Here is a 12,201-nt window from a genome sequence, read left to right as displayed (position 1 = left end):
GTGATATCTGTTGGCACTTGATCTTTGGTTCAACTTGATCTTAGGTACCTCTTTATTTTACAGGCCGCTATTTACCTGGCATTTACTTAGAAAGCACACGATGGTATGATAATTATGCAATAATAATGTTATAATTAAATGTTCTTTTTTTAATATTAATTACAACAAGCCAAACTTTGCAGCTTTTGATACCAGGTAGTTACCACCCGTCCTGTTTCTGCTCAATTCTTTGAGTTTTGGAGTGCTTTTGGATCAGACCAGTGATTCCCAAACTCTGGGTCAGGATCCACCACTAAGTCAAGGGTAGTTCCATGTCTGGTGGCAGATGAAGATGTGATTGTGTCCAGTAGCATTGGTTTGTTTATTTGTGGTGAAAGGCATTAGGTGGGTCACAGCCAAAGATGTAGTGGGAAAAGCTACATCCAGGTAGTGATAGCCAGCTTAGGCTAGCATCACACAATAACATTCCTGAGACCCGAAGTACTGTTTTTGTGGGTACTTTTTGGGTTCTGTTTTTGTGGGATAGTGGTTATGATGGTGCTGTTTGATAATTGTTATGAACATGGTTGTGAATCCCTGTTGGGCTGCGTGCATACTGTATGCGCGTGTAACAAGTGCAAACAGTGCAACTGTACTCAGTGCAGTGCTGTGGTTGGGGTTTGTCTTGGCTCTTGCTAAATGGAGCAGCAAATGATGAGAGAAAACTGCATCTATCTGCAACTCTCCCTCGCTCTCTGCCTCCATCTCTAGCTTTCTCTCCTCTCTTTCCCTCACTCCTCTCTCATGAGCTGTTACACATCCTGCCCCCTCTTTTTCCCCTCATCTCTCTATTACAGCATCTTAAAACACAGACTACCCACTAGGCAAAAACTGCTTGAATCAATGTTATTTCCACATCATTTCAAAAAAATCAATGTGAGGATGTTGTGACAACGTGGAAAACTGATTAGATTTGCAAAAAGTCATCAATGTTAGGGCATTTCATTTTTTTTTTAACCTAAATCCAATGACATGGTGATTTTTTTATTATTATAATTTTTTATACCTGGTTGACCAGGGTGCCGGCGGTGAAAGTCGGCGATGAGGGCCAGGTCCAGGATGTCCTTAGCAGGGACCCAGCACCTCTCCTCCGGGCCATAACCCTCCCAGTCAACCAGGTACTGGAAACCCCTGTCCCGAGGTTGAACCCTCAGGAGGCGTCTCACCGTGTACGCCGGATGGCCGTCGATGAGACGGCAGGTGGGGTGGGCCTGGAAATAGGAGACAAAGGACAGTGAGACAAGGCTTAATCCTGGACACATGAAAAGTGATTGTGTATACGAAGGGTATGGGGCAACAGAAGACGAACAGCAGTGGGACTAAGGACTTTAGAGATGGGGAAAGGACCAATAAAACGGGGGGAAAGTTTACGGGACTCCACCCGGAGGGGCAGGTCCCGCGTAGACATCCATACCCTCTGCCCGAGATGATAGTTGGGAGCCGGAGTCTGGTGGCAGTCCGCTTGTCGACGATACCTGGAGGTGGCCTTGATAAGAGCAGACCGAGCTCTCTCCCAGGTACGCCGACAGTGGCGGATGAACATCTGGACCGAGGGTATGTTGACCTCTTCTTCTTGCTCTGGGAAGAGCGGTGGCTGATATCCCATGGAACACTCGAAGGGGCAAAAGCCCAGTGGCCGGGCAGGGAAAAGTGTTCCGGGCGTACTCCACCCACACAAGTTGCCGGCTCCAGGTGGTGGGGTTGGTTGAGACAAGGCACCTAAGCGCAGTCTCCAGGTTTTGATTGGCTTGCTCCGCCTGGCCGTTGGACTGGGGATGAAACCTGGAGGACAGGCTGGCCGACGACCCAATGAGGGTGCAGAACGCCTTCCAGAATCTGGATGAGAATTGAGGACCAGGATCAGAGACAATGTCAACAAGGAGTCCATGGATTCAGAAGACGTGCTGCACCATGAGCTGGGCCGTCTCCTTGGCTGAAGGTAACTTGGGGAGAGAGATGAAATGGGCGACTTTAGAGAAACTATCCACTACTGTCAGGATAGTGGTGTTGCCATCAGACGGAGGAAGCCCAGTGACAACATCCAGGGACATATGGGACCAGGGGCGATGAGGAACAGGGAGTGTGCTGAAGGAGGCCAGCCGGAGCCTGCCGCAGTCTTATTCTGAGCACACAGCGTGCATGTGGTGACGAAGGCTGAGACGTCAGAAACCATATTGGGCCACCAGAAGCGTTGTCAGAGGAAGGCCAGGGTTCGACAGGAGCCGGGATGGCAGGTGAGCTTGGAGGAATGAGCCCATTCCAGGACCTAAGCTCGGGCCGAATCAGGGACAAACATTCGGTTTCCCCCCCCCCTCCCCCAATCCTTCCCCACTCTCACATTTTCAGGATCCATCTGAACACTCCCTTCGGCAATGACATATCCCAGAAAGGAGATAGTGGAGCAGTGGAATTCACACTTCTCAGCTTTCATGAACAACTGGTTCTCTAGGAGGCGCTGAAGGACTTGTCAGACATGGAGGACATGTTCTTGAGCAGGACGGGAGAAAACGAGCATGTCGTTGAGGTAGACAAACACAAATCTATTCAACATGTCACTGAGCACATTGTTGACCAGGGCCTGGAACACTGCGGGAGCGTTGGTGAGTCCAAACGGCATGACCAGGTACTCATAGTGTCCACTAGCTGTGTTGAAGGCCGTCTTCCACTCGTCTCCTTCGTGTATTCGAACTAGGTGGTAGGCATTCCGAAGGTCCAACTTGGAAAAGATGGTTGCCCCCTGCAGACGTTCGAAAGCCGAGGAGAGGACTGGTAGAGGGTAACGATTCTTCACTGTGATGTCATTGAGGCCCCGGTAGTCGATACATGGACGCAGGGTTTTGTCCTTTTTTTCCACAAAGAAGAACCCTGCGCCGGAAGGGGAGGCAGATGGACGAATACTCCCAGCAGCCAGAGAGTCCTCAATGTACTCCTCCATGGCCTTGGTCTCAGGGCCAGACAGGGAATATAGCCGCCAACGAGGCAGTGTTGTGCTCGGGAGGAGATTAATAGCGCAATTGTAGGGACGATGCGGAGGGAGGGAGGTGGCGCGGGCCTTGCTGAACACCTCCAGGAGGTCCTGGAATTCGGTGGGAATAGCGGCGAAATTGGAGGTTGGAGCCCGCAGGAGGACATCCCAGGACAGGCTGAGCCGCCTTCAGGCAATGTGAGTGGCAGAACGGGTTCCAACCCAGGATAGAACCAGTGGTCCAGTCAATAACGGGGTTGTGTCTCTGGAGCCATGAAAATCCCAAAACAACAGGAACATTGGGAGATTCAATGAGAAGAAGCTGTATAGACTCACTGCGATTGCCCGACACATAAAGGTTAATGGGCACCGTACTGACCCTGCCTATGGTGTGTCCGTCCAGTGCTCTGGAGCCATAGGAATGGAGGGGGGTTGTGTGGAGATACCAAGCTCCGAAACCAGAGTAGTGTCCATTAAACTCTCATCAGCTCCAGAGTCAATGAGCATCCGGAGAGATTTAGACCGGTCACCCCACAGCAGGATAACATGGAAGAGAGAATGAATAATGTGAGTTAGAAAACTCCCAGTATGACCCAACATGGTACTCTTACCTAGCTGATGAGTCTGGTCTTTTACTTGACAGACGGATTTGTAATGCCCTCTAGCACCACAATACAGGCAATTGTTGGAGTTAAGCCTCTGTCGTCGTTCCTGAGGTGACAATCTAGCTCTGCCCTGTTGGATAAGCACTGTAGAAAATGAGTCGCTTGTTCCCGATGATTCCCGAGGGGAATCGGGTGACTTCGTATCCTGTCAGTGTCAAATGTTAAAGGTGGCAGTTTTACTGCAGGCTGCTGGTGACATGAAATACACAGAGTTCACCAGGGCTGAGTTCACCAAGCTGCTTTTGGAGATGAGGGATCTCCTCCCCTCGCCTCCCCTCACTTCTCCTCCCCTCTCCTCTGTTAAACTGTCTGTAATGGCGAGACTCCTTGCTGTTGGAACACTGACCTCTTGTTCCTCAGACACTGCAGTTTTTGGCAAATGACTGTGCCCTCAGCTGATGGGCTGGGCTGCATCCAAAATGGAACCCCATTACCTTTATAGTGCACTAACTTTTACCAGGGTCTTGAACAGGATGCGCAATATACCAAAACACACTTTTTATCCCCAAAATGATTTGGCAGTTAATGCCAAAAACTGATTTTTCATTGAACTTTCATTTCCTTCCAAGAGGCTGAATGTATCTTGCCTATTCCGTCTATAAAGACTACGGCTTAGGAACCAGTGGCTTACTAATGTTAAGTGGAGTGTATGGCCCAAAGTATGGAGTGATTTCAGTGCCAACGGAAATTGTATTTCAATTCCATAAGTTAGAAGTTGTATTATATAGAATTTTAATTTTATATTTTTTTATTGGTAGTTGTAACGGCGTTCCTCTCTCTCTTCATAAGAAGAGGAGGTGTAGTGATCGAGCCAAGGCGCAGCGGGTTGTGAATACATGATGATTTATTAAATAAACAAAACAGACCAAACTAAGACGAAAACGAACTATACTTGATATAACTAACAAAATAACAAAACGATGTAGACAGACCTGAACAAACGAACTTACAAATACACGAAGCACGCCGACACAGGAACAGACTACATAAACGCACGAACAAACCGAAACAATCCCGTATGGTGTAACATTGACACAGAAACAGGAGACAATCACCCACACCCAAACAGTGAGAACACCCTACCTAAATATGACTCTTAATTAGAGGAGAACGCAAAACACCTGCCTCTAATTAAGAGCCATACCAGGCAACCAAAACCAACATAGAAACAGATAACATAGACTGCCCACCCAAAACACATGCCCTGACCTAAACACATACAAAAACAACATAAAACAGGTCAGGACCGTTACAGTAGTACACAAATGAAATCCTTGAATTCATAAACTGAACTTGTATTTAATGATTTTAAACTAATTTCAATGAATATTGCATTCACTTTTTTTTTCTCTTGACTATTCAAATTCAATATTTACATATTTATTTTCAATATGGTAGCTATTGCATTCAATGTCTGTGAATCAAGTTTACAAACTATAATTTCAAGTTTATCAAAGTTTAAAATATTCAACTTCTCAGATGCATTCCAATTCAAAACCAGACAACATCCTGGCACTTTGCCAGCCAGGAACGGAGGAGAACAAATAGAAGCAAATGCTCTCTGTGGTAAAATAAAATGTTAAGGAGAGAAATTGTAAAAATAGGCAGGGTTTATGAATTTGTGGTTGTGGTAACTACTGAAATCGCTAAAATACAAGTAAAGTATTTTGGGTATACTGTACTGTAAGTGGCTGCCACAGCAGTTTGAGGACCTTAGCCCTGTCAGCCCCCCTGTAGATTACTAAGTAAGATTGTGGTGGTTGTTGATGATTCTTAAAGGAGGAAGGAGAGTGGGTCAAGGAGCGATTCGGACGAAGTGTTAAATTGTATGACAGTTGACAGTTTATTCAGAGTAAAGATATTTGGTACAGCGTGCACGGTCTCGTTCCTTTAGCTCAGAGAGAACTAGCAGAGCAGAGCCCCTAAAACAGTTTGTTTACATGTTTTATACAACACAGAAAGTAGGTTGAGTCTTGAAGTCCTGATCCTCTGGTTGGCTCTGGACAGGTTGTTGTCTTCTCAGATTGGTCCTGATGAGCTGGGCGTCATCCTTCTGAGTCTTGAAGCAGAAGTTCTTTGTTACCAAATGTTCAGCTAAACAGGAGATTTGGTGTGTGCGTTTGTGTGTTCCTGTTTCCAAAGTCTGGTGTGTCAGTGTGGCTCATGTTGTCACAAGATATGTTGTCAGTGGTCAGCAGGGGCACTTCCTGATATTCTCAGTGAGTGGAAACATTGGGTCAGTTTCGGTAAGTTGTGTTGTGTCAGCTATCTGCTCTTCTGCAAGTGTGTGTAATTAGCCTCTTGTGAAAATAGTCCCATGTGTTATAACAGCTTCATCATAGTAATATGGTTATTACATTGCCAGGCGCATGTTTAAGCTAGGATTTCCTACAAATTAATAAACTGTAGCATGGAGGAATTCTTACATGGTTATCCCAGATCAAGACTGTTAGCAGATTGCTACAGTACATAGTCATTTCTCAAATGTAGAAGCTACCCCCTCTCACTTTCTCGCTCTCGCTTCCACACTCAGTTCAAGGAGATCTCTGGCATCCAAGACAATGAATATGGTACAGTACAGTACACGGATGTTCTTGCTGTATCTCTCTGCCTGAGTGTGTTTGACTAGAGATAGCGAGATCGGGAGGAAGACTGTTATATAACGCTCCCCTTTCCCGGGTCAGGAGAGTGCTGTGTGTGACCACTGTATGTATGCAAAGGCAGCTGCTCCCCTCAACCCCCAGGTGTGTGTGTTTGTTTGTGTGTGTGCGTGTGCACGTGACAGTCAGATCTCTTCCCCACTGCTGCATATTCTGAGCATTTTACTGTCAATCTAGTGCTACACAAATACAGCAGATACAAATACAAAATCTCTTACCAAACCATAATTCTACCAGTGGACTGATAACGCTATCTCTTTCCCCTGTTAGTTACAACAAACCAGTAAAGCTAAGTTTTCGTCATTTTAGCGCATTGCTAATAAACACATTGCTGTGTGATATTCTAGCACTGTAAAAATGCTACGTTGCTAGCTAGCTCAGTTCCATGCTATTATAGCAGTCAACCATGGTTTCCCAACAGCCCCCAGGTCTGTGCTCAGTGATATTGATGGGATTACAACCATTGCCCTTGACCCAATTATGTCTGAGTGTGTGGCCAATTTTCTCTCTGACAAGCAGTATTGTGATGATAGCTAGAGGGTCTGTAATAACTAGCGCTGCAACCTGTTAACTTGTAATCTGCATCCACTTAGCGCTATGGATATGCAGTGTTCAGCAGACTATGTTTGAGATTTAGAATGCTAGAAGTAGGCACTATAGCCCTATTCAGGCGGGATTAGTTTGACTTTGGGGGGTCAGGTAATGAATTACATGCACAGCACAAAACACCACATCCGTAATTTTTGTCCCGTCTTATTTTTGTCCCCAGTTTATTTGTTTATTCACATTCCCATTAGCTTTTGCCGAAGCAAAAGGGGTCCACACAAAAACATAAAACACGACAAGTAACAAAACACTGTCAGACTAGAACAGTCACGCAAATTTAAAATGCAACGATATACAAACAATACAACTAAAGAATAACGTGCGTGTACTGTAGATTGTGTTTGTTAGAGTGTTTGTGTGTAATTTCACAGCCCCTATTGTGCCACGAGATGTTGTTTTATAAAAAGAAATGAGGGAATATTGCTGTTTGCGTGAATAATTATATCATGGCTCTGTATATAATACTGTGCGTTGCCGTGAATTCATTTGGAGACTGTGAAAAGACCCCTGGTGGCATTTCTTGTTGGGTATATATGGATGTCTGAGCTGTATGTTATTTAATTATGCAAACAATCTGGAAATTTCCTCACATTAATATTTCTCATAAAAACTAGAAGAGAAGCAGTTAATCTCTCATCAACCCTTAACCAGGAAAGACTGGCATGCAAGTTGTTGATGTTGCTTCTGTATGTGTAGGTAAGGGCATGGTGTGCTTTTTTTTGAGCCAGCTGCAGCTTTGCTATGTCTTTCCTTGCTGCAATTGACTATATTACCAGACAGTAATCAAGATGGGACAAGACCAGAGCCTGAACAATTAGTACAGTTGATTTCTGTCAAAAAGGCAGGACATATTTTTTAAACAGACGTACCTCTTCCCATCTTCACACCAACTTTATCAATTTGAATTTTGATTTATTAGGGATCCCCATTTGCTGCTTCCAAGGCAGCAGCTACTATTCCTGGGGGTCCAAACTCACTAAGGCACTTACATCACACATAAAACAAGATAAGACAGTACATCATATAACATTATTGCAACGCAAAAGTATTCATCCCCCTTGGAGGTTTTCCTTTTTTGTTGCATTACAACCTGTAGTTGAAATAGATTTGGATTTCATGTAATGGACATACACAATATAGTCCAAATTGGTGAAGTGAAATTGAAAAAAGAACTTGTTTAAAGAAATAAATAAAAATAGGAAAAGTGGTACGTGCATATAAACTCAGCAAAAAAAGAAACATCCTCTCACTGTCAACTGCGTTTATTTTCAGAAAACTGAACATGTGTAAATATTTGTATGAACATAACAAGATTCAACAACTGAGACATAAACTGAACAATTCCCACAGACATGTGACCAACAGAAATGGAATAATGTGTCCCTGAGCAAAGGGGGGGTCAAATTCTAAATTAACAGTCAGTATCTGGTGTGGCCACCAGCTGCATTAAGTGCTGCAGTGCATCTCCTCCTCATGGACTGCACCAGATTTGCCAGTTCTTGCTGTGAGATGTTAACCCACTCTTCCACCAAGGCACCTGCAATTTCCCGGACATTTCTGGGGGGAATGGCCCTAGCCCTCACCCTCCGATCCAACAGGTCTCAATGGGTTTGAGATCCGGGCTTTTCACTGGCTATGGCAGAACACTGACATTCCTATCTTGCAGGAAATCATGCACAGAACGAGCAGTATGGCTGGTGGCATTGTCATGCTGGAGGGTCATGTTAGGATGAGCCTGGAGGAAGGGTACCACATGAGGGAGGAGGGTATCTTCCCTGTAACGCACAGCGTTGAGATTGCCTGCAATGACAACAAGCTCAGTCCGATGATGCTGTGACACACCGCCCCAGACCATGACGGACCCTCTACCCCAAAATCGATCCCGCTCCAGAGTACAGGCCTCGGTGTAACGCTCATTCCTTCGACGATAAACACGAATCCGACCATCACCCCCGGTGAGACAAAACTGCAGTGAAGAGCACTTTTTGCCAGTCCTGTCTGGTCCAGCAACGGTGGGTTTGAGCCCATAGGCGACGTTGTTGCCGGTGATGTCTGGTGAGGACCTGCCTTACAACAGGCCTACAAGCCCTCAGTCCAGCTTCTCTCAGCCTATCTGCTTCTCAGCATTCCTGGTGTAACTCGGGCAGTTGTTGTTGCCATCCTGTACCTGTCCCGCAAGTGTGATGTCCGGATGTACCGATCCTGTGCAGGTGTTGTTACACGTGGTATGCCACTGCGAGGATGATCAGCTGTCCGTCCTGTCTCCCTGTAGCGCTGTCTTAGACGTCTCACAGTACGAACATTGCAATGTATTGCCCTGGCCACATCTGCGGTCCTCATGCCTCCTTGCAGCATGCCTAAGGCACGTTCACACAGATGAGCAGGGACCCTGGGCATTTTTCTTTTGCTGTTTTTCAGAGTCAGTAGAAAGGCCTCTTAGGTGTCCTACGTTTTCATAAATGTGACCTTAATTGCCTGCCGTCTGTAAGCTGTTGAGTGTCTTAATGACCGTTCCACAGGTGCATGTTCATTAATTGTTCATGGTTCATTGAGCAAGCATGGGAAACAGTGTTTAAACCCTTTACAATGAAGATCTGTGAAGTTATTTGGATTTTTACAAATTATCTTTGAAAGACAGGGTCCTGAAAATGGGATGTTTCTTTTTTTGCTGAGTTTATATTCACCCCCATTGCTATGAAGTCCCTAAATAACATTTGGTGCAACCATTTACCTTCAGAAGTCACATAAATACAGTCCACGTATGTGCAATCTAAGTGTCACATGATCTGTTCCATGATTTCAGTATATATACACCTGTTCTGAAAGGCCCAGAGTCTGCAACACCACTAAGCAAGGGGCATCACCAAGCAAGCGGCACCATGAAGACCAAGGAGCTCTCCAAACAGGTCAGGGACAAAGTTGTGGAGAAGTACATATCAGGGTTGGGTTATACAAAAATATCCGAAACTTTCAACATCCCACGGAGCACCATTAAATCCATTATTAAAATCTGGAAAGAATATGGCACCACAACAAACCTGCCAAGAGAGGGCCGCCCACCAATACTCACGGACCAGGCAATGAGGGAATTAATCAGAGGGGCAGCAAAGAGACCAAAGATAACCCTGAAGGAGCTGCAAAGCTCCACAGCGGAGATTGGAGTATCAGTCCATAGGACAACTTTAAGCCGTACACTCCACAGAGCTGGGCTTTACGGAAGAGTTGCCAGAAAAGGAGCCATTGCTTAAAGAAAAAAATAAGCTCCCCAAACATATGGAAGAAGGTACTCTGGTCAGATGAGACTAAAATTAAGCTTTTTGTCCATTAAGGAAATTGCTATGTCTGGCACAAACCCAGCACCTCTCATCACCCGAGAATACCATCCCCACAGTAAAGCATGGTGGTGGCAGCATCATGCTGTGGGGATGTTTTTCATTGGCAGAGACTGGGAAACTGGTCAGAACTGAAGGAATGGTGGATGGCACTAAATACATGGAAATTCTTGAGGGAAACCTGTTTCAGTCTTCCAGAGATTTGAGACTGGGACGGAGGTTCAGCTTCCAGCAGGACAATGACCCTAAGCATACTGCTAAAGCAACACTGAAGTGGTTTTAGGGGAAACATTTAAATGTCTTGGAATGGCCTAGTCAAAGCCCAGACCTCAATCCAATTAATAATCTGTGGTATGACTTAAAGATTGCTGTACACCAGCGGAACCCATCCAACTTGAAGGTGCTAGAGCAGTTTTGCCTTGAAGAATGGGCAATAATCCCAGTGGCTAGATGTGCCAAGCTTATAGAGACATACCCCAAGAGACTTGCAGCTGCAATTGCTGCAAAACGTGTCTCTACTAAGTATTGACTTTGGGGGGGGGGGGGGGGGGGGGGGGGGGGGGGTGAATACACACTCAAGTTTTCAGTTTTTTTGTCTTATTTCTTGTTTGTTTCACAATAAAAAAATATTTAGCATCTTCAAAGTGGTAGGCACGTTGTGTAAGTCAAATAAAACAAACCCCCCAAAAAATCAATTTTAATTCCAGGTTGTAAGGCAACAAAATAGGAAAAATGCCAAGGGGGGTGAAAACTTTCGCAAGCCACTGTATCTGCAATACAAAATGTATAAAACCACCATACAACAATATTACAATGTACATGTGTGTGGAGTGTGTGTGCTAGTGCGTGTGTGCATGTGCATCTCTGTACCTGTGTGTATCTCTTCACAGTCCCCGCTGTTCCATAAGGTGTATTATTTTTTTTTTGTTGATCTGATTCTACTGCTTGCATCAGTTACCTGATGTGGAATAGAGTTCCATGTAGTCATGGTTCTGTGTTGTACTGTGAGCCTCCCATAGTCTGTTCTTGACTAGGTGATTTTGAAGAGACCTCTGGTGGCACGTCTTGTGGGGTATGCATGGGTGTCCAAGCTGTGTGCTACTAGTTGAAACAGACAGCTCGGTGCATTTAGCATGTCTACACTTCTTACGAAAACAAGTAGTGATGAAGTCAATCTCTCCTCCACTTTGAGCCATGAGAGATTCCGGCGCCGACAGAGATGGTCGCCTCGCTTCGCGTTCCTAGGAAACTATGCAGTATTTTGTTTTTTTACGTATTATTTCTTACATTGGTACCCCAGGTAATCTTAGGTTTCATTACATACAGTCGGGAGGAACTACTGAATATAAGAGCAACGTCAACTCACTATCATTACGACCAGGAATATGACTCTCCCGAAGCGGATCCTGTGTATTGCCTTCCACCCAGTACAATGGATCGGATCCCAGCCGGCGACCCAAAACAACGACGCCGTAAAAGGGGCAAACGAAGCGGTCTTCTGGTCAGGCTCCGGAGAAGAGCACACCGCGCTCCACTCCCTAGCATACTACTCGCCAATGTCCAGTCTCTTGACAACAAGGTTGATGAAATTCGAGCAAGGGTAGCATTCCAGAGAGACATCAGAGACTGTAACTATCTTTGCTTCACGGTAACATGGCTCACTCGAGAGACGCTAACGGAGTCGGTGGAGCCAGCTGGTTTCTTCACGCATCGCGCCGACAGAAACAAACATCTCTCTGGTAAGAAGAAGGGCGGGGGGGTATGCCTTATGATTAACGAGACGTGGTGTGATCAGAACAACATACAGGAACTCAAGTCATTCTGTTCACCTGACTTAGAATTCCTCACAATCAAATGTCGACCGCATTATCTACCAAGGGAATTCTCTTCGATTATAATCACAGCAGTATATATTCCCCCCCAAGCAGACACAT

The 12,201-nt window shown here is 45.4% G+C and overlaps 1 protein-coding gene across 1 annotated transcript in view; it reads left to right on the top strand.

Annotated features, from left to right (window-relative positions):
- The window catches only part of LOC129854024 (SH3 and multiple ankyrin repeat domains protein 2-like), a 271,897-nt gene that overhangs the window by 187,052 nt on the left and 72,644 nt on the right, over positions 1–12,201 (top strand). The gene's annotated exons all lie outside the window — the stretch shown is intronic.

The sequence above is a fragment of the Salvelinus fontinalis genome, chromosome 4 (genome assembly GCF_029448725.1).
Source record: "Salvelinus fontinalis isolate EN_2023a chromosome 4, ASM2944872v1, whole genome shotgun sequence".
Classification (NCBI taxonomy): domain Eukaryota; kingdom Metazoa; phylum Chordata; class Actinopteri; order Salmoniformes; family Salmonidae; genus Salvelinus; species Salvelinus fontinalis.
Note: the sequence above shows the minus strand (reverse complement) of the source record. Positions and strands in the feature narration are given on the sequence as shown.